This window comes from Cuculus canorus, chromosome 5 (assembly GCF_017976375.1).
Source record: "Cuculus canorus isolate bCucCan1 chromosome 5, bCucCan1.pri, whole genome shotgun sequence".
NCBI classification, from domain to species: domain Eukaryota; kingdom Metazoa; phylum Chordata; class Aves; order Cuculiformes; family Cuculidae; genus Cuculus; species Cuculus canorus.
The window spans coordinates 65,066,427-65,090,993 of record NC_071405.1 but is presented as its reverse complement, the minus strand read 5'-3'; positions in this window follow the sequence as shown (position 1 = coordinate 65,090,993).

The following is a 24,567-nucleotide window of genomic DNA, read 5'->3' as shown; positions in this document are numbered from 1 at the left end:
ATAGTAAAAAAACCTGCTGTGCAGACATACTTTGCCATAGTATATTTAGGAAAGAGCTGTGATGTACTCAGTCCTTTTCTCAAGATATTTTGACATAAAAATATGTATCTCCATTCATTTAGTCAAAAGCTCTTTCTGATAGAGAGGGAAAAAAAACCACTTTTGAGTATTTGTTTCAATCCTTCTTATAGTGGATTCCTTCCAGATCTTCCCACCATGGTACTGAAGTTCAAATTACAGCCCTAATAAATGCTGTAATAAATGAAGCTGTTGCAAAAGGTGCTTTAATAAAAAGCCCTTTCCATGCATTATTCTTGATGAGCAAACTGATGATATTGTGAAAATATCTTCAACTTTTACCCTCAGCACTGCTGCTGACCCCTCCATGTGCTTTAGCAGCAGCTTCGAGGGGATCTCAACTCAAGGGGAGGAGAACTGGGGGGGCATGTGATGCCATGAGATCACTTTAGTCCTCAGGTGGTGAGGCTGCTCACCTTGCCCCAATTCAGGTGCAGAGCCAAATGTTCTATAACATCATAAAACAAACAGCAGAAACTGTTGGTCGCAAAGATAAATATTTGCTACGTTACAGAATCTTATCAGGGAAATGTGTTCATGCTGTTTGTCGGTAAGACTTTCCAGGAACTGGAGACACATAGGGTCAGAAATTCCTGTCGGCTTCAGTGGTGCTGAGTTTTCATCCTCAGTGTTTACTGTTTGAAAGCACAGCTTGCATGCTCTCTGGTTTGCTTTCTCTAAACTATTGTTTCACTTCCCTATCAACTCTAAGCTGTAGACATAACTTTAATAGGCACATAACTTTAATTTCCATCCATGCCTAACGTTTCTGAAAGAAGGTTTTAGCAGGGCTTTTTCAAAATACGTGATGCCTTGTCCCTGGCCGGTAGTAGCCATCCTGGCCCTGCTGAAAATCGGATCCTCTTTACAAAACATTTCTCAAGTACTCTAAATACAGACCCCAAGAATAAATCTGATAGAAATGGCTTGTTGTAGGTATTTCATAAAAAAATAAAGAAAGAAGATCTCTCACTTGAATTTTAACAAACGCACCCATTATTTTTTGCTACTTTGCTGTGGCAAGTTAAGTTTCTTGTGCTTTCCCTGGGAGTGTGAATACCTCATAAGTGTTTAACATGTGTTTGTTCATGACTTTTTGTTTGTCTGATTTCCTAGTATTGACCTCTACTCTCTGCCCCAGCTTTGGTCTGTTCCCCGATTGAGGAACGGTCAGAAATCTCAACATCCCTCACACTAGTGGCTAATCTCCTGTGATAGATACATTTCCAGTATTGTTCCCATCTGAATTCTGCTCCAGTGAAGAGAGACTAGTCTTTACTTTGAGAAAGCATTCAGGTGGGAAGCAGACTCATTTTGTAGTTATTTGAACTTTCCTGGAGTGCTTTACTAATACTGTATGGAAGAAAGCGCTGGAATGTTACTGACTTTGTAAGCAGTCTTGCTGATATAGGTTTCAGCACAATATTCTGACACAAAATTAGCCCTTTTACCTTAATGTTTTGGCTGTAGCCACTGATGACAACAGCATCTGGACACTGCTTGAAATTTGTGCTCTATTGTTATGAGATGTTCTTACTACAGATCATCAGGGACATCCCAAAAGCCTGGTTTGCTTCTGGCCATGCTTCCTGCAGGAAGAAAACAGAGGCAGGCTCTGTCTTGTAATTGTGAGGCTGCCTGTCTCCCAGGGTCCTCATCCATTTGAAACTTCCCACCACCTCCCTCACGAGTGCAGTCTTTAACCTGAAGAATGTGACAGTTATCAGAATTTTGAAGTGGCGGTTATTCACCTGAGGACAATTTATAATGTTTTAATCTTACAGCTGGTTTCTCGTGTTCATAAGCCTGAGGCTCTGAAGCTCAACCCTTTGGCTGTTGTGTCTGAGTTTTTAGCAACAGTTGGGTGTGTTACATAGATGCATCTGGTCTTTTTAACACGGGTATGAAAATATGAGTGGTGATGATAGTGGTGAGAATTATTCTGTCATGAGGTGTGAGAGGGAGAGAGATGCAGATGGGATTGCCTGTTGCCACCAACTGTTTCCTGGTTTTGTCACACATTGTAAGTGTCTCCCAATGTTGCAATGATTTTCACCATCATTATGCAAAACCTGCCGGGAATGTTGGGAATTAATGAAATTGTATGCTTTATTGTTCTGAAGAGCTGAGCTGTACTTTGTGGTTTGAGATGCCTACAGGTATAAATCTGCCTAAACCAGAATCTGTATTGATGAATATTTAGTGGAAGCGAAGGGTCACTCATGGGGATGGAGGCTGGAGGTGAAGGGTAACATCTGGATTTTGTACACAGTGCTTTTTCTTTTCTTAAATAGCTGTTTTCCTTGGGAGACGTAAGACCAAAGGAAAAAAAGAAAAGTAATGGATGCAATGCTTTATCTACTTCTGTTCCCTTTTTCTTCCAACTGTTTATTGTCTTTTTCTTTCCTCCTCTCCTTTTTTTTTGTCAGACCCAGCCTGTTAATTTCCATTAATTTCCTTTCACCAATTATCTTTTTCTTACTGAAATTACTTCTCAATTTTCTCAGAGCAGAACTTCCTCTTCCAGGCTCTGGGCTCCCTTTCTTTTATCCTCCAAGTCCTTTTCATTCTACTTTCTCTTTCTGTCCTGATCTCTCCTTTACTACTACTCCATCTTTTGATTAAGTTCCCTGTTCTGGCCATCACTTAATCTTTCATGCCCTTTCTCTAACACCCTTCCAGCACTTTTCTCCCTGCCTCCCAAGTTCTCTCTTTTATCCTTGTTTTCTTCAGAGCAGTATGTTCCTTTCCTCTTGCCTTTGCACCCAGAAAAAAAAGTTTTACATATGGATGTCAATTGACTTTTTGGCTACACACTTTTTCCTACCTGCCTTGAGATTTCACACCAAGGCTGAGACGCAGGGACCTAAGTGGTCCCCTGAGAGAATCAGATGGGAGTAACCCAACCTACCTGTGGACCTCATATTCAGTCACCAAAGAAATTTTTGTCTTGCTTGAAATATACTGTTTTGGTCAAGAACTTACTTAGCTTTCCCAAAAACCATTCACTGTAAAGTCAACTGAGCTCTGTGTCCGGCGCTACTCAGCTGGACCAGCAATTTAGAATCTCTGTAATAAACCTCCTTCCAGAGAAACTGCCCCAGAAGGACTTTTAATAAGAGTGGTATGATAGCTTTTAGACATTTAGTTCTGTCTGAATAAATACGACCCTGACAGACAGGAAGAGGAGAGAGATACTTATTTTCTCACGTCTCATGAAGGGAGGTGAATATCTCATGATAACCACACCCCTTGTCATCCTCTATTAGTTGAATCACACGCTTCCTGCACACAACAGTTCTTTATATTCCCCTGATACTTTGCATGTCTCACGAGAACAGTGACTAGTTATCCTCAGGGCTAACACCAGCTCAAAATACAGTTCAGTGAGCCTTTACAGGAACCTCTTAATTGCCTGTGTACACTATGCTATGCTTCACAGAGCCTTTACTTCCTCTTTCCAGAGAGAAAATGCAATTTGATAAGACATGATTGGTACGTTTTGACCTTAAGCTTCTGCCGTACCAGTCAAAAGGGAGCTGAATACTTTCTACCTTTTACTGCAGAACCTTGAAGATCACATGCTATGGATCTGCCAAGTGGCACTTACAGAAAATCTACAGGGTGACATCAGATTGGCCTTTGGCAAATTGCTGCTCCTCTCATGCCTTGGGTCCATGGGACATTGGTCTAGCCAGATCACGGGACAAGGACTTCCAGGTGGTGCACTCAGGGGCTCAAAGATAGTAGGGCAGCAGTTGACTGGAGAAAAATTCCAATTAGATATATCCTGTCTGCAAATGGCAATGGCAGCTCGCACAGCTTTGCAGTAGATTTGATAACCAAGAGCTACTTCAGCTAATTTATCCTGTCTCTTCTCCTCCCAAGCCATTGTAGATAGAGGAACTGAGAGAATTAGGCACTGGAATCCCTTTGCTTTGCTATGTGAGTTAGTGGGATTCAGTAGTTATGATGCCCAACCGCTTCTTTATCCTTGGGAATTGTGTGTCTGGTATGACAGCACTATATTGTGGTTTTGTTGCATCAATGAGAATAAGAAAAAAGATATGATACAAACTACTTTCAGTGTCTGTAGTACAGTCTTCCTACTTCAAGCCTGGCCTGGAACATCAAATAGGTGAGTTTTTCTTCATTTTTATTTAGTGCAACATTATGGATGAAGACACACAGAGAAATTGGACTAGGTTAGGGCTCAGAGCACTATGGGTCCAGACCTTCTTTCTTATAAATACAGATAAAGTACTATGATCCTCCTCAAAAATCGTTCTTCCTAATTTGATGGGCTCGAGTTAAAATTAGTAAGTTAGAACCGTGCAACTGCTGCATACAAGAAACACAACAAAATGCAGTTGTGGTTCAAGACTTGAACAAAAACATTATGTCCACACATACCTTTTCCTGGAATATGGGATGCTTCCTTTTGTGTGTCAGGCTCTAACCACTGAGTCACTTCCTGTGGGTTTGCATTGTGTAGATTAGCAGGTGCAATTCTAGGCATATATAGAAACTTCCTTTCTTACTGCTCTCACAAGGTTTATCCTCAGCTTCCTCTGAAGTTCAGGCTTCTTTACTTCTTTATCCACAGTAAATTTCTCTTCATCTCTGCCTCTCTCCCTGCCTGTCCCTGCGATCTGCCCAGGCTTTCTTCCTGACAGCTTATTTTATTTCTCTCTTTTCTTTGGCAAGCAATCTTAGAAAAAATAGCTAAGCTATTCTGCTGACTAACAATGCTAACTTGTTGCAAGGAAGTTTTTATTATGTATTTTAACAAATACAGCGATGACAGCAAAATTTGGAATTCTTCTGGATTGAGATTTAGTGGGTAGCTTTACACAAAAGAAAGAATATGGGTGGAATCAGTTGTTGAAGATAATACAGTCACAGAACCACAATGGTTCAGGATTCCTACTCCTTTCAAATCTCTTACTGAAGTTACGGGCTGCATGACTTAGTGCCAGAGTAAATGTCTCAGATGAAGCATTGAGGTTTTCATCTAAACCTGTAAAACTGACTGCAAATTTACATGCACTACACCACTCTTGTTTTGTTCTGCTGCCTGCATGGGAGTAACTACACTAGGGTGTCATTTTAACTATCCCAGAATAGGTAGCATGATTTAACACTCCTGTGCAGATGACTTCTCTGTCTTATGTTTACTTACTTTGTTAACAAGTCTGAGTGTCCTTTACCTGGGTTGTTTGTCAGAAAAGAACATCAGCAGTAAAGGAGCATGTCATTCTTCTGACACAAATCCATCCCTTCTTTGTTTCTTTTCCCTTTTAAATTCTGTAGCTTAATCATGGACTTCTCTTTCTTAGTGTCTCTAGCACCTATTTCCTTTCTGCCTACTTCACAGTAGTTTGGAAAGATTCCTCTACTTTTTCCAAATTGAGCATACAGTCAAAAAGAGAAATGGAGTGGGGAAAGAACTTTTTTTTTCCTAAAGATGTTGTTTATAAGGGCTGAATGTCTAATAATCTGCCAGATAAATGTGAGAACACGGTGAGGAGTTCGGTGAATGAAAGCACGCTAAGATGGGAGGCAGGAACCTACTGAGAAGAACGATGCGGTGATTTTGCTGATATTCTGGGATATATCATGTGTTTGAAAGTACAACGGTAGAAGCAAATGGTTTCACACTTTGCCAACATAATAAGCACTGGATAGAAGCCAAGCACAACTGTGCCTATCTTCTTGGTTTCCCAGCGCTTACCTCTGGCCAGAGATGGGAGAGGGATGGGAAAAGGGTAAGGATCCAGGCTCAGAAGTGTGCTGAATGTTAGTTTGTTTTTTTTCAGAGGAAAAGGGGAAGTGATTGAGATGGTTGTTCTTCACATCCCAGAGGGAGTTTTACTTGACAGATAAGCACCCTGAGTCATGAGCTGAATACGTGCCTAAACGTTTCGGCTGTTGAAGGAAATCCTATCAAAGTTTGCTGCTGTGGTTGAACATGTTGACTCAAAGTACTTACTACGTGAGTTTCCAGGGAGAAAATGTGGCTGGTAGCAAGTAGCACAATGGTTCCATGTGAAAATTGGGATGTAGAAATTATCCTTTACATGAAAGAGAAACAATCTTGGTATGTGAAAATGCAAGCTATTTGTTTCAGTAAAGAGACTGGGCTTGGCTTGACTTCATGTAGCTATTTGAAGGCTATTGAGAAATGCAAATCATGATTTATTTTTACTGTGTTATGTGATGAAACTCATACTTAAAAGGCAGAGACACAAGTTTCTGGACCTTGTCCAGAAATGAGCTAAAATGAAAAAATAAAAAAAAAGCTAAAATAAAAAAACCCAAACCTTACAACTGATACAATTGGTTTTAAATTATTATGAATACCTAAAAAATTTTAAAGATGAGCTGCAAAGGACAAGAGAAGCTAATTGTCCTGGGGGTTTCCTGCAGAATGAAATACATTTAGGTGTGATTTCCAAATAATATCAGTCTTCTGGGGGCTTTAGACTGTTTTTCATTAATTGAATTTGTCCCACTATAGGGGTTTTAAATTCTTTCTCTTCTTTATTTTCTTTTATAGGTAAAACATGCTTAATGTACATATATTGTGCTCTTAGTTGCCAGAGACCTTATACGGTTTTTGTGTTTTGGCTGTGTAAAAGCTTGGCACAGTTTTTGAGAAACAGCATGAGAAGTTTTTGTACATTACTTCTAGAATGTAAGTTATTAACTATATCTGTTGGTGGAGAAGTGCTTTTAATTTATCCTAAACCTATTATTCTGATGAGACAAAAAGAGTGAGACTTTGCTGATGAATTAAAATGTTCTCTTACTTAGTAAGAGAGACTAAAACAATGGTATTTAATAGGCTCACTCTGCTGTTTAATACCTTTCCTTCCTTTTAACTCCAACAAACATGAATGGCTGAGAGTAGACTTGAGAGAAACTGATTTGGAAATGTGGTTCATAAATTACAGAAAATTTGGGTTAGTTTTCTGGTCCAATCTCCTCCTTAAAGCAGGTTGACTTTAAACAGAAATACTTTGAACTTGCTGCCCCCTCTTAATGCCTTCTGTATTGACCCTCCTGCCTTTTTTCCTTTGCCATTTCGAAGACCTTAAGCCCTAATGCTAAAGAGACTGCTCATTGAAAAATGATTGACGGAAATATTCTTGCCCGAGTGCAGCAGGAAATTGAAATGATGTGATGCCAGAAGCTGGAGAAGGCACGTGCTTGCACAGCACTGGGAAATGCAGAGGCTTTACTTGCAAACGTTCCCTTCGGGATTCTCCCTCCTACTTTCTCTCAAGAAGGGCAGACACCCAGTTCCAAGTTTCAGTCCAGCACTGCCTGTGAGAACAAACCAGTTTTCAGAGTGCAAACACAGTCGGAGCTATCAGACCACCCCAGAATTGGCCTAGGAGCCTCCTCAACAACACACGCCTGTAGGTAGAAGGTTGGCTGCTTCTGAGACTTTGTCGTTACTTGCTTACATGTGGATATGCCCGTGTTTTCCCAGAATAGACAACTAGCAATATTCCACGCTTAACATTGGCATTAAACAGTTGATATAAGTCTATGTAGGGCTGCTGGAAATGAACACTGCCACTTTTTACAAGACGCGCTAGTGATTCTTTTTTTCCAAAGCTTTTTTCCAAGAAAAATTCTGCGGTGGAGGAGTAGAGTTGCAAATAGAGATCTATGAAATTGCCCGTGGAAGTGTCACGAGCAATATTTCCGGCTTTTTTCCAAAACTGTGAGTTCTTTGTGTGTATTAGAAAGCAGCGCTAATAATCAAGAAAGAGTTCAGAAAGTCAAGCGGGAGAAGACAGAGGCTCAAACATCTTGTTGGTATGTGACCCTCAATTATATGCGGGCACCTAGATGTTCTCATTAGAGATGAACTAGGAATGCTTAAACAGATTAGCAAGATCATTTACTCTTCACTAGTCACATGATTTCCTTTATTCTCTGGGAAAGCTAATAATCAGCAGTTCCGACGCTGTGGGGGGAATGAGACCACTCGGTAGAGACTGGAAGCGCATTCAATTTAGCAGCTGGTTGGCAGCTGGCTGGCACACACCACAAAATATGCTGTATTTCTTTATCAAATCAACAATAAGTGTTCGTGTTTGTTCTGGTCTGTGTGCAAGAGCTCACGTATGCCTGCATACCTCATAACTCTGCCTGAGCAATTACATCCCATACTTCCCTCTTCTGTGTTGCCGCATTAGGAGTTACAACATTACATAGCTATACAGAGAATAAGCCTATCAAAATACATACCAGTTTACAGCATTTCCTTTCCCACTTATTGCTTTGAAGCTCCAGCATTTCTTCCTACTTCTCTTTTCTTTACTCTTTGTTTTAAAATCATCTTCATAGCACCTTCTTCTGTCTTCGTGGTTATGCTTTTGCCCTGTTTGTTTGCACTCTGGCACTTGACTGAACTCTTCTTTTTCTTGTTGCAGGTCTAACAATTAATGCTAGAGAGTTATAAAGTCTCTTACAACAAAAAAAAGAAGCAAAGGAAAGGGATGGACAGAAGCAAGAGGAAAAACTATCTGATAAGCCTGGTAGGTGTGTCAGGTTTATTACTGCAGCGTCCGAAAGTCAATCTTCATGGTTACTGTCATGAGCCTTGGAAAACAGGACAAAGACCTATTGCTTTTATCTGTTCTGATGATCTCGTATTTTTAAACACAGGCTAGAATTTATTCAGTTCCATCTCATCATCCTTGCCATACTACTGTGTGTTTGTTGTGCTCTTTTAAAAAGTCAGTTGTCCTGTCATTTCTGTTCTTATCCACCTTTCTGTTCTCTCACCATAACAAGTCTTCTCTCAGTAGCTGTCCTTGTTAGCAATATGACTTTTCAAATCTGTCTGCTACTCCGTGGGCATTTTCTGTAACCTTATAATTATCCCTGTTTATGTGATGGAAGTCTTTTTGCATGTCCTATTTAGCATTTGGTAACTGCTGTTTGTGCTTGCCTCTCCCTGCTAACAATGGACTTTGGATACTTTTTTTTTTGTGTGTGTGGGTATGATTAGGACTTTGTTTTTAACTCTTGCATAGTTGGGCTGAACTACTTAGCAAGCACTGAATGTTATATTTAAACAACAGGTTTTTTTGGAAGTCACCTCTTCCAGAGTCCTGTTTGAAAGCATCAGCTGAAATTGTCCTTGAGTTTATAGGCAAGATTGAAATCTCAGGCTAATTGTATTGACATGAAACCACACTGTGCAATAATTTTTTATCCTTTATACCCATGCAAACGGATTGGTTGACTACTCTTCGCCCAAATCGTGCCAAAATTGTTTGCAACTGGAGCCACTAGATGCAGTTTCAGTATTGCAGAGGTGGCTGTACAGTGGTCAATATTCTTCCTTACCAACAGATATGGGGTGTTTTTAATATCAAGTAAGTGACTGCGGAGGGGAAAGTGACAGAAAAGGGAATTACATCTTGCTGAAGTACAGTGCTGGAATATGAAGAAACCGAAGAGGTGAAATACCCTAGAAAGAAATAAAAGAGGTGAAATACCCTATAAAGATGAGTGCTTAGGTGGGGTAATAATAAAAATAATCAGATGTGCATGGCCCCAAACAGGACAGTTCCTCTTAGATATGTTCCGTAGCATGTTCTGCATTATTGTGATTAATTAACAATGAAAGTAACTGACTGAAGTACGGTTGGTGAAAACAAGCAGGCAGTTCAGATACGGGGCAAACAATGTGATGTTTCCTCCTTTCACATTTTGACCACCAAGAAGAATTTGTTTAGGTGTGAATAGCCGAGAAAGTGCCTGTAAACTTAACTTCAGCCAACAGGGAACTTCAGGTATGGTAACTGAAGTGGAATTTAGCCTATACTGGTCTTGCCACACTAGCTCTCGTTGCTTTTTCTTGTGGACCATTGAACCCACACCTACCTGAGGATGATCTAGAGACTTCTGTTGCCTTAGGACATAATTTTCACTTTGGATGGACAGGATCTGGGAAGATTTCAGTGGCTGGGAACAGCAAAGGCCAGGGGTAGGTGATGCTCTGTCAGTGACGTTCATCCACATTTATATTAAAACAGTGTGGTTGGCTGGAGCAAGTCTTACCTAAAAAGCACTTAACAAGCACGTACAGAGTTCAGAGCAGTGTTGTGTGCCGCTGCAAGGTGTTTTGTGGGCATGCCAGAAGGAGTGGTTGTTAAAAAGACAAATTTCTCTAAAATAAAGAAAATTCCCCAAATTCTTTCTGAAACTGCGTGGAAAATATTTTAGGGAATTTTCTGTATCCCTGAACCATTTTCAGTACCTGTTCGAGAAAACTTATTTTCAAACCCAGTTCCACTGCTTCCTGTAGACCAGGCTACAAAGTGAACACGCTTGTTTTAGATTTCCAAATTAGATGGTTTGGTGACTCAGCATGAAAACCAGTCACAGGCAGCAAACATCCCTCCTCTAAGGTGAGTGTTTCTAACAAGCAATCAAAATGAAATGACACAAGCAAAGAGAAGAAATGAAGCCGCCTCTCACTCCATATGGATTCGTATTCCCCCTGCTTTAGCATTCTTATTACTTTTCCCTGCAAGTACATGATAAATGTCAGAGAAAGTGTATGGTTTGGGTTTTTTCTCTAAAGCCAGGATAGAAGGCATATTAGTTTGGTGGGGTTTCTTTGTTGTTGGTTTTTTTTGTTGGGTTTTTTTGTTTTTTTTTTTTTAATGAGTTCAAATATTTTGCCTGTCTTAAAAAAGGTCACCCATGCAGATTCTTAAATATAAGACTTACCTTCTACTTCCAATGAACTATTGAGTAACTGAAATCTCTGTAAAGGTATTGGGTTAGCTGAAAAAAAGTTTCCCATACCAACCTGCTGAATAGATCTTAATTATATTAAGTCATAGATTTCTCCTTCTTTTCTTTTCTTTTAATAAAGTCTCAACATTTGCAAATGAATGACCAGAGTTCTGAATTTTGATTAAGGTTGAATTGCCTTGAATAGCAGGAGAACTTTAAAGAATATGCTGTGTATTATATTTCAAAAAGTGCATTCGTGACTTTCTCATTGGTTTCCTTTCATGTTAAATAAGAGATGAGAGCGTAATCCTGTGTCTCTACTTCTTGTTTAAGTTAATATCTTTCTTTCATGAAAAGCATCCAGATGCATTTTGTTGAATACAATGCTGAAAGATTGCAAATGTGATTTGATTCTGCAACCATATTGCGCCTATTGCAGCTGCTTGTTATTGTGACAGCAGAGCTGCAGTGCTGTCTGAACTGTAGTAAACCTCCTAATTTTAAGTATTTAGAAACATTCTATCCTCTTGTGTTCTTTGCTAGTTCCATCAAGTGTCCAGGTGAACTTTTTTTCCCGTGTGCATCTTTTCTCAATTGAATGTCATGGTAATAAGATGCCACTGTGCAACTCTGTGGAGCCTTTCAATGCACTGAGCTGTAAGCAGAACCTTCAGACTATGATGTCAACTACCAAGGATCGGGGTGTGGGGGACAGTGTGGTTCAGGATTTGGGAAGAATTGTACTACCGTAATTTCATGCTGGGTGATAGAAGCAGTAGGTAGTGGGGAACAGCCCCCATTGAAGTGTGGGTGTACAAATTATAATCAAGTGAACAAGAAATTGCTCAGATTATGAGGACTAACAAAAACACATTTCTTGGGAGAAGGATACATGGGAGTTTTCACAACCATGTGGCCTTAGGCTCACTTTCAACAGCAGTGAGCTCCCGCAAGTTTAGAATTACAAATGACAATGGTTAGTTACTCAAAGTTTCTTTGGATGAAACTGTTCATGATCTTTCTTGATTCAGTGATTACTCATCCTCTTTCTGATTTATGAAATATCTAAGATCTAGAGAGATCTAGAGATAGACCTTCATACACATAGGAGTAACTCAAAAAGGGCAAAGTCTTATGTAGTTTATGTGTGTAAGTCTTTTTCTAGGTGTGTGCATGTAGTTCAGCGTATCTCTTTGGCACAAAGCAGAGGTTTCAAATTTAGTAGCACATCTTACTAAGAAGATTTGAATTTCTTAAATTTTCTCTGCCTTTATATTCTACTCTAATCACAACTTTTGAGTGCGGGAATCATTTACCTCAAAATAGGGAAGAGATTACTTCCATTATTGTTGACTGCCTCTGGTGTACAGATATGGAACCAAAACATTCAGCTGTTTGAAACTGGAGAAAATATTTCTAGGTCAACTGGTGAACCTATTTAAGGCAAAACCAAAATGTTGGTTAACCTCAGTCAACAGCGTTTAATTCAGGGGTAATATTTTTCATGTAAAGCTGCTAAGAGTTATTTCTGTGTCATATCCTGCTTTACTTGTTTTATCACTGAAAGTATCAACTTGACTTGTCTAGGTATGAACTGTAAGACAATATTAGACCCGGAGACTTTAAAAAGAAGAGCATTTCAATAATTTCTGAAGGCAGGATCTAGTCCAACAGTACTGATATATTGCTGTAGTTTCAGTCAGAATTCAAAGTAAAGAGAAACACCTCACAATAATTTCCCTAAAGCTGCTGGCACTGTTTTTACCTTAAATACTCCAGTGTTTAGTATTTGAAAACTTGATAACAAACATGGCTTAACTACACATAGTGTAAAATCTTCTCTAAATCCATATTCCTTTCTACTTGAGTGCATATAACAACAAAAGAGACATATGAAGACTTCTAACTTCACAGATATTTTATATTGGATGAATGAAATGCTGCTTAGCATAGGTATTCCTCCAGGTGTGAAGTGCATTAGGAGGAGCAGATTATAGAAGGACTATTTTAAACTCAAATTTTCATCTGCTTGATATAGTTTCCTGCTGCTTCACTAACAGCAACCTAGAATATAAAGTAAGTTTGATCAAAGCCATGCTCAAATGCAATTTCCACTTAAGTCAGTAGAAATTTTTTCCTTGAACAAAACCTACAGGTTTTAGTACACAGGATTTCTTAACAATTATTTATTTTAGTGGGAAATGTAATGGCAAACAAAGGGGAAATAAATTGGGGTAGGGGATTTGGAAGAAAGTTCCTGTGTTTGCATTAAAAATTATCCCAGCTATTTTTAAACTTCTTTTCTTCTTGTAATACTTGTGTTGTAATAACCAAAACAATGTTGCATTTTAAAGTTAGCTCCTTTAAATCTTTTTTTTCTTCCCCTATTACTCACATTTGTTTTCCGGTTTTTATTATCCTGCCCCAATGGGGATTTTCTTTTAACTTTGTTATAATATAATTGTTAGTGTGTGTACATGAAAAGGCTGCTGACCTTTTACTGACTTGTGAGGCAGAGGATTACTAGGTTTGCATACAACCTCCTCAAAATAGTGGAAAAATTTTCCTTAACTTGCTTTTCAGGTGAACAAATGATGAAAATCCTACTTGATTTTTTTTTTCTTATTTACTGCAATAGGTTGTGTAATTGTCTTGGATTTTCAAGTTGCATATTTTGATTACTAACCTATAGAGTTATATAGATAACAATGTAGATAATAATATATGTAATAATATAGATATGTTAATGTTGGTTTTAAAATGTAGACATTTTGTGCATTTTGGAGGATGTAGCCTACATAATTGAAGGTATTTTGAACTGGTTGGTCAAGGTCAGTTTCTGAACTCATGCATGTTTTGCTCATGTGAATAGTTTCAGCAAAATACAATAGGAAATCCAGAGCCAGTCGTTGCAGTGGTCACACTGGTGGGAGTGTAACACAGTGAGGGAGAGGATCTCGCAACTATGGACACAAAATACATACAAGGTCTGACACAAAAACCCCCAAGGCTACCCCTATAGGTTGGAAACCAAGAGTGGCAGGGAAGAAAAAGATGATTATAGAATATGTTCTTACCTGTCACAGTGAGACAAGGCTCAACTTGATTACTTCACTCAGTATGAGTTGATGCGTGCTCAAACGTAGACATTTTTGTGCCCTCAGTTGGAAAATGTTGGTGTGCAAGAGTGAACAGCAAATTAATATCAGGGTTCTTGTGAATCTGAAGAAATCAGCAAGGGAAACTTTTTAATTATTGACTGAGGCTTACGGTGAAGAGATCTCAAAGATGCAGTTGTTACTCAAAGGAACCCTTTTTTTCCGTTGGTAGAAGATGTGAAAGCAAATATGACGGAGATCCTTAACAGCCTTTCAGAAAATGATCTGCAGAATTTCTTTGACCTTTGGCAGCATCATATGCAGCTATGTGTCAACACAGAATGGAACTATTTTGAAGGTTATCATAGCTGATTTTCTTAATTTGTTAAATAAAAAGACTTACAGGCAGTCTATTTTTTTTTTGCGTTGGACCTTGTATGTAAGCATATATGGAGGAGCAAGGTGGTTATGACTTTCCTCTGTAATGTATCCAGCAAATGCCAAAACCAGTATTAGGACTTTGAATTTGCCTCCCACAGTGACCTCTAGGATAAAGCAGATTACTGAAAATTTCCAGAAGTAATTCCTAATTTTAGGAGTTCTGGCCACCGATAGCTTTCTCGCAACTTCATGGGAACTAAAAATCCTATGCCTAAGATGTCACTGGTTGCAGACACTCCATATGGAGACATCCAAAAGTGGAAGTCCATTGGCTAAGTTCTGGCCTTAGGCTCTGTGTCACTGAAACCATTCCATGTAGCAAGTAGAGGTTGTGAAAAGTGAGAGGGACAGGGAGATATCATGGGAGAAAGATATTTGGCAGTGGCATTAACTGCAGAGAACAAGAAAATAAGAAAACAAGGGACACAAATATCAAGAGGCTGTTTGGACTCAATAGAAGGGGGAGCAGAGCTGTTAAAATATCACTTTCCAAAGGGAATAACATCCAGTCTGTCTCAACATCCATTTTCCAGGTGCATTGCGTAGCCTATAGAGAGAACTTCAGTAGCAAACAACCCTACCGGGTGTCTGGAGCTACATGCAAGAAGTAGTGTTTCATTTGAATGTTATTTGGTTTAATTTTATTTTTAACCCTTCTTACATTGTTTTCAGCAGCGTAGAGCTTTCATTATTTACTGAAAGACAGACTTGTTGTGAGTCAAACTTACTGAGAACATGGGGATATACCAAGGAAGTGTATCCCTTAGCAACAGAAAGCAAGTTAGGGTTCTTCAAAACTTCCCTATTCATGTTTTCTCTCATTGTTAAAAGGTCTTTTACAGAGAAACTGGCTCACAGTTCATTTGGAATGCCGTAGACCCAAATGTTAGTCAAGTTAAATGAGACAGTTCTGTGAATTTCATTTGACATCAGACAGTTACTGAAAATCATGCACAGGGTTAAATCAAATGTGTAATACCTCCTCGAAGGTAAATACCTCCTCAGAAAAAAAGGTAGAGGGGGGAGTTGTGTCACTATTTTTGTATTTAAGCTAATCTCCTTAACTAGCATATAAAATGTAGACAGGGTAGACTGTAATTTATAATAACTTGTCTTCGTACGGTTTGCATCTGTCAGGCTTTAGGCATTAAGAAGCAGGTTGTCCTGTCAGATGTGTCAGTTAAATGATTTTAGCTAGAAAGTATTTTATCACTACAGCAGTCACTCTTGCACCAGCTGGGCCGTCTTACCTTTCTGTCTCAGTGACTGTTTTACTTCAAGCATATGGTGACGCACACACACGGCAGTCAAAAGCAGACATGCCATGGGCTCTCAGGTCTTATATCCTGAGATATTGTGTACCTTTCTTTAAGTGACTCTTCCCACTTGGCTCCCCCATATCACTGCCACCATTCCGTCCTTCCCACAGCCTCCTCTATTCTTCCTGCCTGAAGCCGATGGATCCTGATAGCAAACAAGAGACTTGGGGTTTCCACTAGTGACCATCGCCCAGAAGGTGGTTATGGCCCAAGGCAAATCCGTCTTGCCCATTCATTTCCCACGCCATGCAGAGGTTTTTAGCACCCAGAGCTCATACCTCAAGTCACCCGGCTTTTAATATTGTGTTTCCATATTGATGATGGCTGATGAACCCCAAGCCGCTGTCCTCTGTTCATATTTATTGCACCCATAACCCAGACAAGTAGGTACATGTTTAAGAAAAAAACCCAGACAATTAAAAGGTAATGACCAACTCAATTGTCCCCTGTGGATAATAAATCACGCGGCAAAATCACTAAAGGCTAACCTGGCCAAGTAGCACTGATAAGAAAGAGAGAAACTGGAGGGGGAAATACATCTTGTAAAAGGAAATAAAAAGATTATTTTGGGTCCCTTTTCTTGTTGGTGGCATAATTCACTGCCCTATTTAATTGTTTTCATTCTAAATAAACCTGTTAAATTTTAAACAGTAAAAAGCAATCGCAGTAAGCTAAAGAAAAACAAGTCTTTATCTAACTATATTGCTTAGTTAAATGAAGTGTATTGCATATGCTGACTTCAGACCTTTCTTTAAGTGTCTTTTCTGGGTTGTTGATTCAGTGAATACTTCATTTATTTTCTGGCAGTTTTCCTGAAAGAAAAGCCAAGGAATATCATCTGAATAAATAATTGTGGTTTATTTTGGCAATATCTCGTAACAGCTCAAGTGCTCAGGTATTTTGTTTTCTAACTGAAGCAGCCAATCATCTTGGAGCCTGACCAATGACTTTCTGACTCTTAATATAACTTAGTTGCTTCGTTCTGCTCCCTGACCAGATTTTTGCAGTTCATGTAGAAGACTTTTAGCTAAATGTTGCTGTTTCTAGTTAAAGATGTCTATCTTAAAAGGTGTAATTGTAGCACTAGAATCATAGAATGATTTGAGTTGGAAAGGACCTTAAATAATATAATAGTCCCAACACTCAAAATTAGGAATAGTAATGTCTTTGTGGTCCATTGAGGGATGTGGCTGATAAACTCACAGGCATTATCTTTCTGGCAAATCTCAAGGTGATTGCTGCGGAAAAACTTTTAATAATAATATGAATAGGAAAAAAACCACGATCCTATGTATTCAGGTAGTTTTCTCTAGAAGGGTACTCTCAAGCCCTTAGATCTGGGTAAGTTTTGAGTCAAAATACTGATTTGTAAATTTATTCCACCTAAACTTGGAAAAAAATATTTCCAGCAAAAATTGGCAAATGTTTTCTTTGAAAAATTCTTTGTTTTCTGCAAAACAAAAGAAAAAAAAAGAAAAAAAAGAAAAAATCCTTTTCTGTTGTAATATCAGTTTTTTAATTGGAATAAGTAAAAAAATATATGTATTTGTAAAGGTAATTATAAGAGACAATTAAGTAAGCAAATGATTGCATATGAACAAATAAACGTAGGCTGAACAGCTGTCCTGCTGCAGCCCCCCGCTGAAGATGGTTTTGAAGAAGATGGTCTTGAAGAAGATGGTTGGTTTGAGTTTCAGTTCTGGCTTCTAACATCTGTGGTTTTACTTGGACCCTTGTTACGCGAGATTCATCTCAAGGACTGCGCATGGACTCAGGGAAGAGGTTTCACACAGGATCTCTTGGCAGTACCACGTCTAAGAGCTGAAGGGACAGGCAGTATTCTTACTGTAATCTTGCCAAAGTCCTGCTGTAACCTCAGAATCATGCTAAAACTTCTTGACAAGAATCAATTTTTTAAAGGGAGAGTCTGCAGAAGCACCACTTCACTATCAATGTCCTTCCGTTGCTTCTATTTCTGTAGGTAACCTTGGCAGAAAGCTCCAGCATAAGAGAATTTTATGATTCCTTTGGCCATCTTTGTTTTCCCCTTCTCATCTCTATTTTTTTTCTTTTTAAAAAGAGAGCTATAAAGTGTGAAACTGAAACTTCATACTTGCAGAGTATTGTTACAGAAATCAAACTTCAATTACTGGTGAGTTATACACCGGCATAGAACGAAATGTGACTGCCTGCTTAATGCAGTACAGCTCTGTTTGGCTTTGCAAAGAAGAATTCTCACTTGATGAAAACATTTTCACAAACAGGAGTAGTAAAATTATCTGTGATGGTATATGCTAAGCTCGGTGAGTGAGAAGACCATGCATGATCTTTGCACTCAAAAGTGCTGAACTCCAGATCCTTGCCCCTTTGCCGGCTGTTTTGCAGCAGCGTGCCTGTGCAGACCATGCTCCTACACAGGTTGAATTTGATTTGTGTTGACTTCATCCTTTATTTAAGTGGAAGTGGTGAGAGGACACTCCTCTAAGTTGGTGCAATGCTATTTGGAGTACTACAAAGCACCTGTCTGAACCTCCCCTGCCCACCTCTGCTGAGAAGTGGCTGCAAGTTGGATGCAAACACCTGCAGGCAAGAGTTGGGTGGGTAATTACAAGGGAAGTTGTACAGACATAGCTGACAGGGTACCGAAATGTGAGTCTGGAGGTCTTGGGCTCTGGTTTCAGCTCAAGTAGAAACCTCATATGTGAACTCAGGCAAAACACCCCTCTTAAATAGACCCCACTGTCCTTACTGGGTTTGGTGCTGGTAGTCAATGGGGTTTGTTTTGTTTTGTTTTTGTTTTTAATAAAAGCCTGGGGTGTAAAGGACTTTGTGAGAATAAGAATATTTATTTTGGAAGCTGGGGCTGGGCTGCATTTTTTAATGTGTTGGTTTTTTTTTTTTCTAATCCCCTGAGTTGGGAAACTCAATCTTATTTTCCTGGAAGACGGGGGAGGGTGGCAACAAGAATCAATGTGTTAAGCCATTAGTCACCGACTGCTGGAGTACAAATATTGACAAGAGCAAAGGTTTGGTGGTCTTGCTTTTCTGCATGAATATCAGCAGTCTATCGCAAAAAGCCTGCCTGTACTTCCAGGAGGTCTGTCCCTGGGTAACATGATTATTGCAGTGTAGTAGGGAGGTAAACATTTAGGCATGGGTAGCACAGCTTCCTCTGAACCTACATTACCCAGTGTTATGCAGAGTTTTAGCTTGTAACGCTAATATCATAAACATAAAGGTTCTAAAATCAGCAAATTGCTTTCCTGCATCATGCTTCCTCTTACAGACAGTCTTGTAAGTTCACATCTGATGATTTGATTTGTAGTTCTCAGGTCTCCATCTTTGCTCTAAAACATCATCTGCTCTGAGGGACATCCCCCAGGAAGACTGCTGTAGCTATGCTGTTCACATGCTAGGAATAGAATCACTGTGGGAACCAAGCAGTTTTCTAAACTGAAGCACCCTGCAGTGAGATCTGTGAAAGGGATGGTCAGTGAGCTCTGAACAGGAATCTGTGAGCAGAGGGGTAGATGGTAGTCTCAAAAATCTTTCTGTAAAAAAAAAGAGGAAAATTGAAAACTTTCCACTGTTGCTAAGTCTGGCTGAGCTCCACCAGCTTGCAACACTGATTCATTATATAAGCTGAGCCACTGGATGCTGTAGGCAATTTCAAATTCTTATTGATGACCTGCTCAGAGCGAGGCTAGAAGACCTGGTGTGGGTGAAGTCTGCAACCTGGGAGACAAGTACAGCCAAGAAAAGAAGTGTAATCTTGGTCCATAACACTGTATAACCTCAGCTAAATTGCATACTCACAGTCTCTTCTGCTCATAAAGCTGAACATCCTCTGCAAATATTCTTCTGTCACATCCTTTCTTTCTGAAAATCACAAATCCCTTTCTGCACAAAGCTGTCTTTACCAGACTCTCTTAACACTCCGGAACCACTGCTCTCGTTTCCCTTTCTAAAAGCAGTACTGCTGTGACAGGTATATACATATCTGTATGTAGGTAAATAGCTGCAGAACAAGGAAAAATAGCATTGATTAAGACTTCCACTGTCAGCAGTCAAAATCACATTTCTGTTTCCAGCCCAACTGTTAAATATGCTTCCAGCAAGTTTCATTCCCTTTTGATATTATCCTCCTCTGGAAGACAGGCTGCATGTCCTTAGCTGAGCAAATAGCTCCTTAATGTCTCCATCTTCCTAAACTTGAGACTGAAAAATCCACAAAGTGGACAGATTTCTTGGTTGCTTCTACTTTGGCAGTACACATCTGTTGTAGATGATTCATCTAGTTGGTTTAGGTAGGACTTCTTAGGATTGCTATATAACTCTTCTGGGTCCTTAAAATCTAAGGACTGCTTTTGATTTCAGCTAAACCTTCATAAATCATCTTAAATTACCATTCTTAGAAGTAATCCCTATGAAATTAATTGATCTTCTCTAAGTAATGAAGAATTTAGCTTGTTCTTGTGCAGGTTGTATATTACATTCTTGTTAGTGGAAACATTTAGTAACAAAAACATCCATAGGCCTCCTGTGCTTTACTGGGTTTTGATCCATAAAGTTAATTCACTCAGTTTAACTTCTTTTGCCAAAAAATTTTGTCTTCAATGAGCTGTGTTATGTCATCTGTTACCTATCAGTTCTCAGATAAATGTGTACTTAACAGTCATGATCGAACTTTAAGAGCAGTGCGATAACGCTTATGCTTATGACCTTCTCTTGTGAGAGTAGTCACATTAATATAAACGGGAACTTTGCCTGAAAAGGAACTGAAGCAACTGAGCGAAGAGGCAAGATTTAGCTGGTGGGATAATTTATATGCATTGGGTCCTACATTTACATCCAGTCCAGTTGTATCACAGGAATTTAGGACATTGTCTCAAACACTTTCTGATGATGAAGAGCTGAAAACACGTTCTTCTGCGTGTCCTTGTACTAACAAGCAATTAGGTATGCGTCTACCATCTGTGAGTATACTTGGAAATATTTTTAACATGACCTAACTGCTTAGAGTTGGGGTGTTGAGTATCAACTGTTTCCAGTGTATCATCCAGTGCATTTTTGTCTTTGACACATCAAGTATTTGACTTAGTACTAAAAATATGGAGCAATTTTGCCCATAAAAGCAACTTTGCTTGTAGATGTGCAAGTCAGTTATTTCAGTCACTGTTCCCAAGATCAGATTTTTCAGACCCAGATGCGAACAAAATAGGTTTTTTCCAGTGAATCTGCCATGCTGTCCTAGTCTGGGACATACCTCAATACAGCATATCATAAGGCAGCATCCTGAGGTGGGAACGGACTGTAGTTCTGGAATTTTTGGCTAGGACTTACACCTGGAAATTAGTATCTTGGTCGTTGAATCTTTCTAAATTTTTATTTCTGTAGTGTAAATAAAATCCTACTTCTCATTCTTAAGCCCTAACATTTGTTGTGAGGCACGTTCTATACGGAGCAAAGTTGTACAAGTTGGAGGGCACTTGGGTACAAGTTCCGTCAAGGTGGCTATGAGGCTTTCCTTTCGAAGCAGGCAGCAGGGTTAGTATGGTTTAGCGGTGTTTCTTGGCACTGTTAGGTTTACAGTTGGACTCTGTGATCTTTAAGGTATTTTCCGACCTAAGCGATTCTATGGTTTATTTTTTTCTTACTACACAGTGGATCGAAGCTCATAATTTCTAACAGGTTAAAAGATCCAGTGTTTTTTGGGCACTTGGAATACATCATTAGACTTTAGATCTGTGCTTTTCCTGGTTATTCTATATCTATTCCACACCACCATCAGGCTTTTCTTCTTGGGATTACCTTAGAAAGGGTTCACTGTTGATTATATTGTGTAACCGCATGGCAGCAGATAACTCCCACCCAGAGGGAAAAAAAAACCAGACCCAAAAACCCACACAAGCTTTTCAAATATAGAATTTGCAAACGCTGTTATGTCAGAAAAGGCATGAGGACAGGGTTTCTAGGGCAATGAGCTGGCGTTATTCCTGTCCCACTCAGCAACAGTGATAGAGCAATTTGCTCGTTGTCTGATGTTCCCATGTTCCCCTTCTGTGCCAAAGCTAGTGTTACTGTTCTACCTCGCACATAACTCTGAAGGGAGGGGCAGTCTTGAAAATGAAATCCTGGATTTGCTGGCAAAATTCCTATTCAGTGAGTAGTGTTTTGCTCTTGTGCTGCACGTTTTGCTGTGGATAAATCCTACATAGTTGTACAAGAGTTCCTGCAATTACATACGTGCCTTTCCGTACCAGTTTTAACAATACTTGGCGGTATGAAGATGATTAATGCCTCAGGGAAAAAAACCTCAACATATGTATAAGTAATATATTGCTAGATCACAGACCACCAGCCTTGAGACCACTTCATCATCCAAGTCACATTGTCCCAGCGGATTTCCCACTGTGCAAAAGGATTTCCAAGGAAAGCTCTGTGCAGCCACGGCAGACTTCATCATTTTAGAAATGCCATTTGCATCTGAGTGCTTTGCAAATGAAGGAAAGCAGGAAGCAAAGTCTCAGATGTTTTGCTTACCTGGTACTTTATGGTTAGTCTCACCCTTTTCCTGCATTTTCAGTTGGGCAAACAGTTTCTTGGGAGGTTTTGTGGCTTTTTCAAGACATGATATCATGTGTTGCTATTTATAACTGCTAAGGGTTGTGAAACCAGAGTATTTATCAGAGAACACAGAGGCTGATGTAAACTATTTGCAGATAATAGCATTGGGTAGAGGTACAGTGGAAATGCCTTTCTTTCTGCTACAATGTGTAGATTTGTAGACTTGAGGAGAACATAGGGAACTGTGAAAAGAGACCATAAGAGCATGGAATGAAAAGAGCTGTACTTGCAATGAATGGTATGGATCAGATTATTAGAAGTCACAGCATTTACAAACAGATCAGATCTTGAAGCTGAGGTAAAGAGCCACCAGTGGCTATTGTGTGGACACAGGCCAAATGTTAACAGCTAGGGAGAACTTGGATCTGTTTAGCTGTTCGGCTCTGCCCTGCAGCAGGTACAGTCAACGGGTGTCTTCCTGAGTTCCTTTCCCTTATTCCTGTCTTTCCCGAAAGATACATGTAAGTAGCCCCTAATGAACTCAAAAAGACATCAGAAGAGAGATAATGGCTGTGACAAGACCATTCATAGCTCACGTGCTTGTTTATTTGCTAGCATAACTACAGCAAAACTAAAATAAAGTCATTGATGAAGAGCTCTATCTGGAAGAAAATCTCAGTCTCGTAATTACTTCCTGTATTAGTGAATGATAATGAAATACACATGGAAATGGACGCACTTACGTAAAAGAAAGAAAATATTAAGATACTTAAGTCAAATACTGCCATTTTGTCAACTTAGCTACTTACTATATCAATACGAACATGGACTATAAAAGCAGCACTGCTAATTCCTTCATTGCTTGCGTTCTGAAACTCTACAAAATAAGCTTGTGATTAGATAGTTATTACCCACACTGCTTGTGTATAACTGCAGAAAACAGTAGTCATATTGGACTAAAACGTGAGCAGAAGCACTGGCTACTCTAATGCCTGTACACCTCATGGTGTATGACAAAAGAAGCAATTCTTGTCATTTGTTAACCTTTATGAGTAACTTCATACACCTTAAGATGAGTGGCACCCAGTGCTATACCCCACAGCATATCTTTCCAAATGTGGACAACACAGAAAACATATCCGCAAAATATAGTGTCTTATGCTATAAGGCACACTTCTAATGCTGAAGAGGGCTTGAGCGGACTAGCACCTGCGTGGAAATTCCATTAAAGCTTCAGTATATAGGAGTATTTGACTAATATGAATGATGCCAAACTGCAGTGGTTAAACGTTATTTATCCTTCTGCATGGATACTCTTACTCAGAATGAAAGTAGGGTAGTATAATTTCTTCTCTTAGGGCTTTCTTAGATTCAAGCAGGGATTTAGAAGTGTATAGCCTGAGTTATGACAGGGCCTGTGTCTCAGCCGTAAGGAGCATCACCCACTAGGAAGGGGTTTCTTTCATTTGACACTTAGGACTAATAAGATTTGGACTTTTAATTTGGACCATTTGTTTTACAAGTACTTGCCCTGGCTAAGTTCCAAATAGCAGTAAGAATGGGCTTATGATAGAGGGGATGGAGACTTGGAAGGCACAAAGGATGTCCTCTTGTGAAGACTGTAGATAACCCAAATTTAATTCTCTGCTTAAACACAGCTTTTCTTCATCACCTCGACACATCAGAGTTTCCATCTCCTTTCCTTGGAGAAGAAAGAAAAGAGAAGGTTTGGTGACTGGGGAGTGGGAAATTTTCAGAGAGCAATCCTGTGAAGACATCTTTAAGAAGGTCAGGTTTTCAAGAGTACTGTTGGGGGAGAAAAATAAGGACCTGAGAGAGATGAGAGGTTGGACTGTGTGAGAGATGGTAGTGCAGAAATGATAGTGGAGGTAGAAAGAAAAACATTACTAATGGAACAGTGTGTCTAAACAAGTATATGGACTTCATTAGGGATGGAGAGAAAAAGTCTGCAGAGAAGAGTCTACAAAATTTGACAGGTGACTGCTTGAGATCCTAAATGATATCAGAGTACTTCCAGCAGACGTGCTGGATCTGTTTCTCCCTCTGCCTTTTGTAGCTCTGTAACTAATTTTACAGATTAGATAAAGTACTTTGTCGGCTCAGTCTGTCTGGCACTAAATTCGTAAATCCATCCTTTCTGTTTCAGTCAGGCATGACTGGGTGAACAACCTCTATAAGTGAAAGAAGCGACATGAATAATTCTTCCTTGAAATAAGGTCAATGTTATCCTCATGTGACTGGAGCTGTGTGGAGGGAACAAAGACCTACAG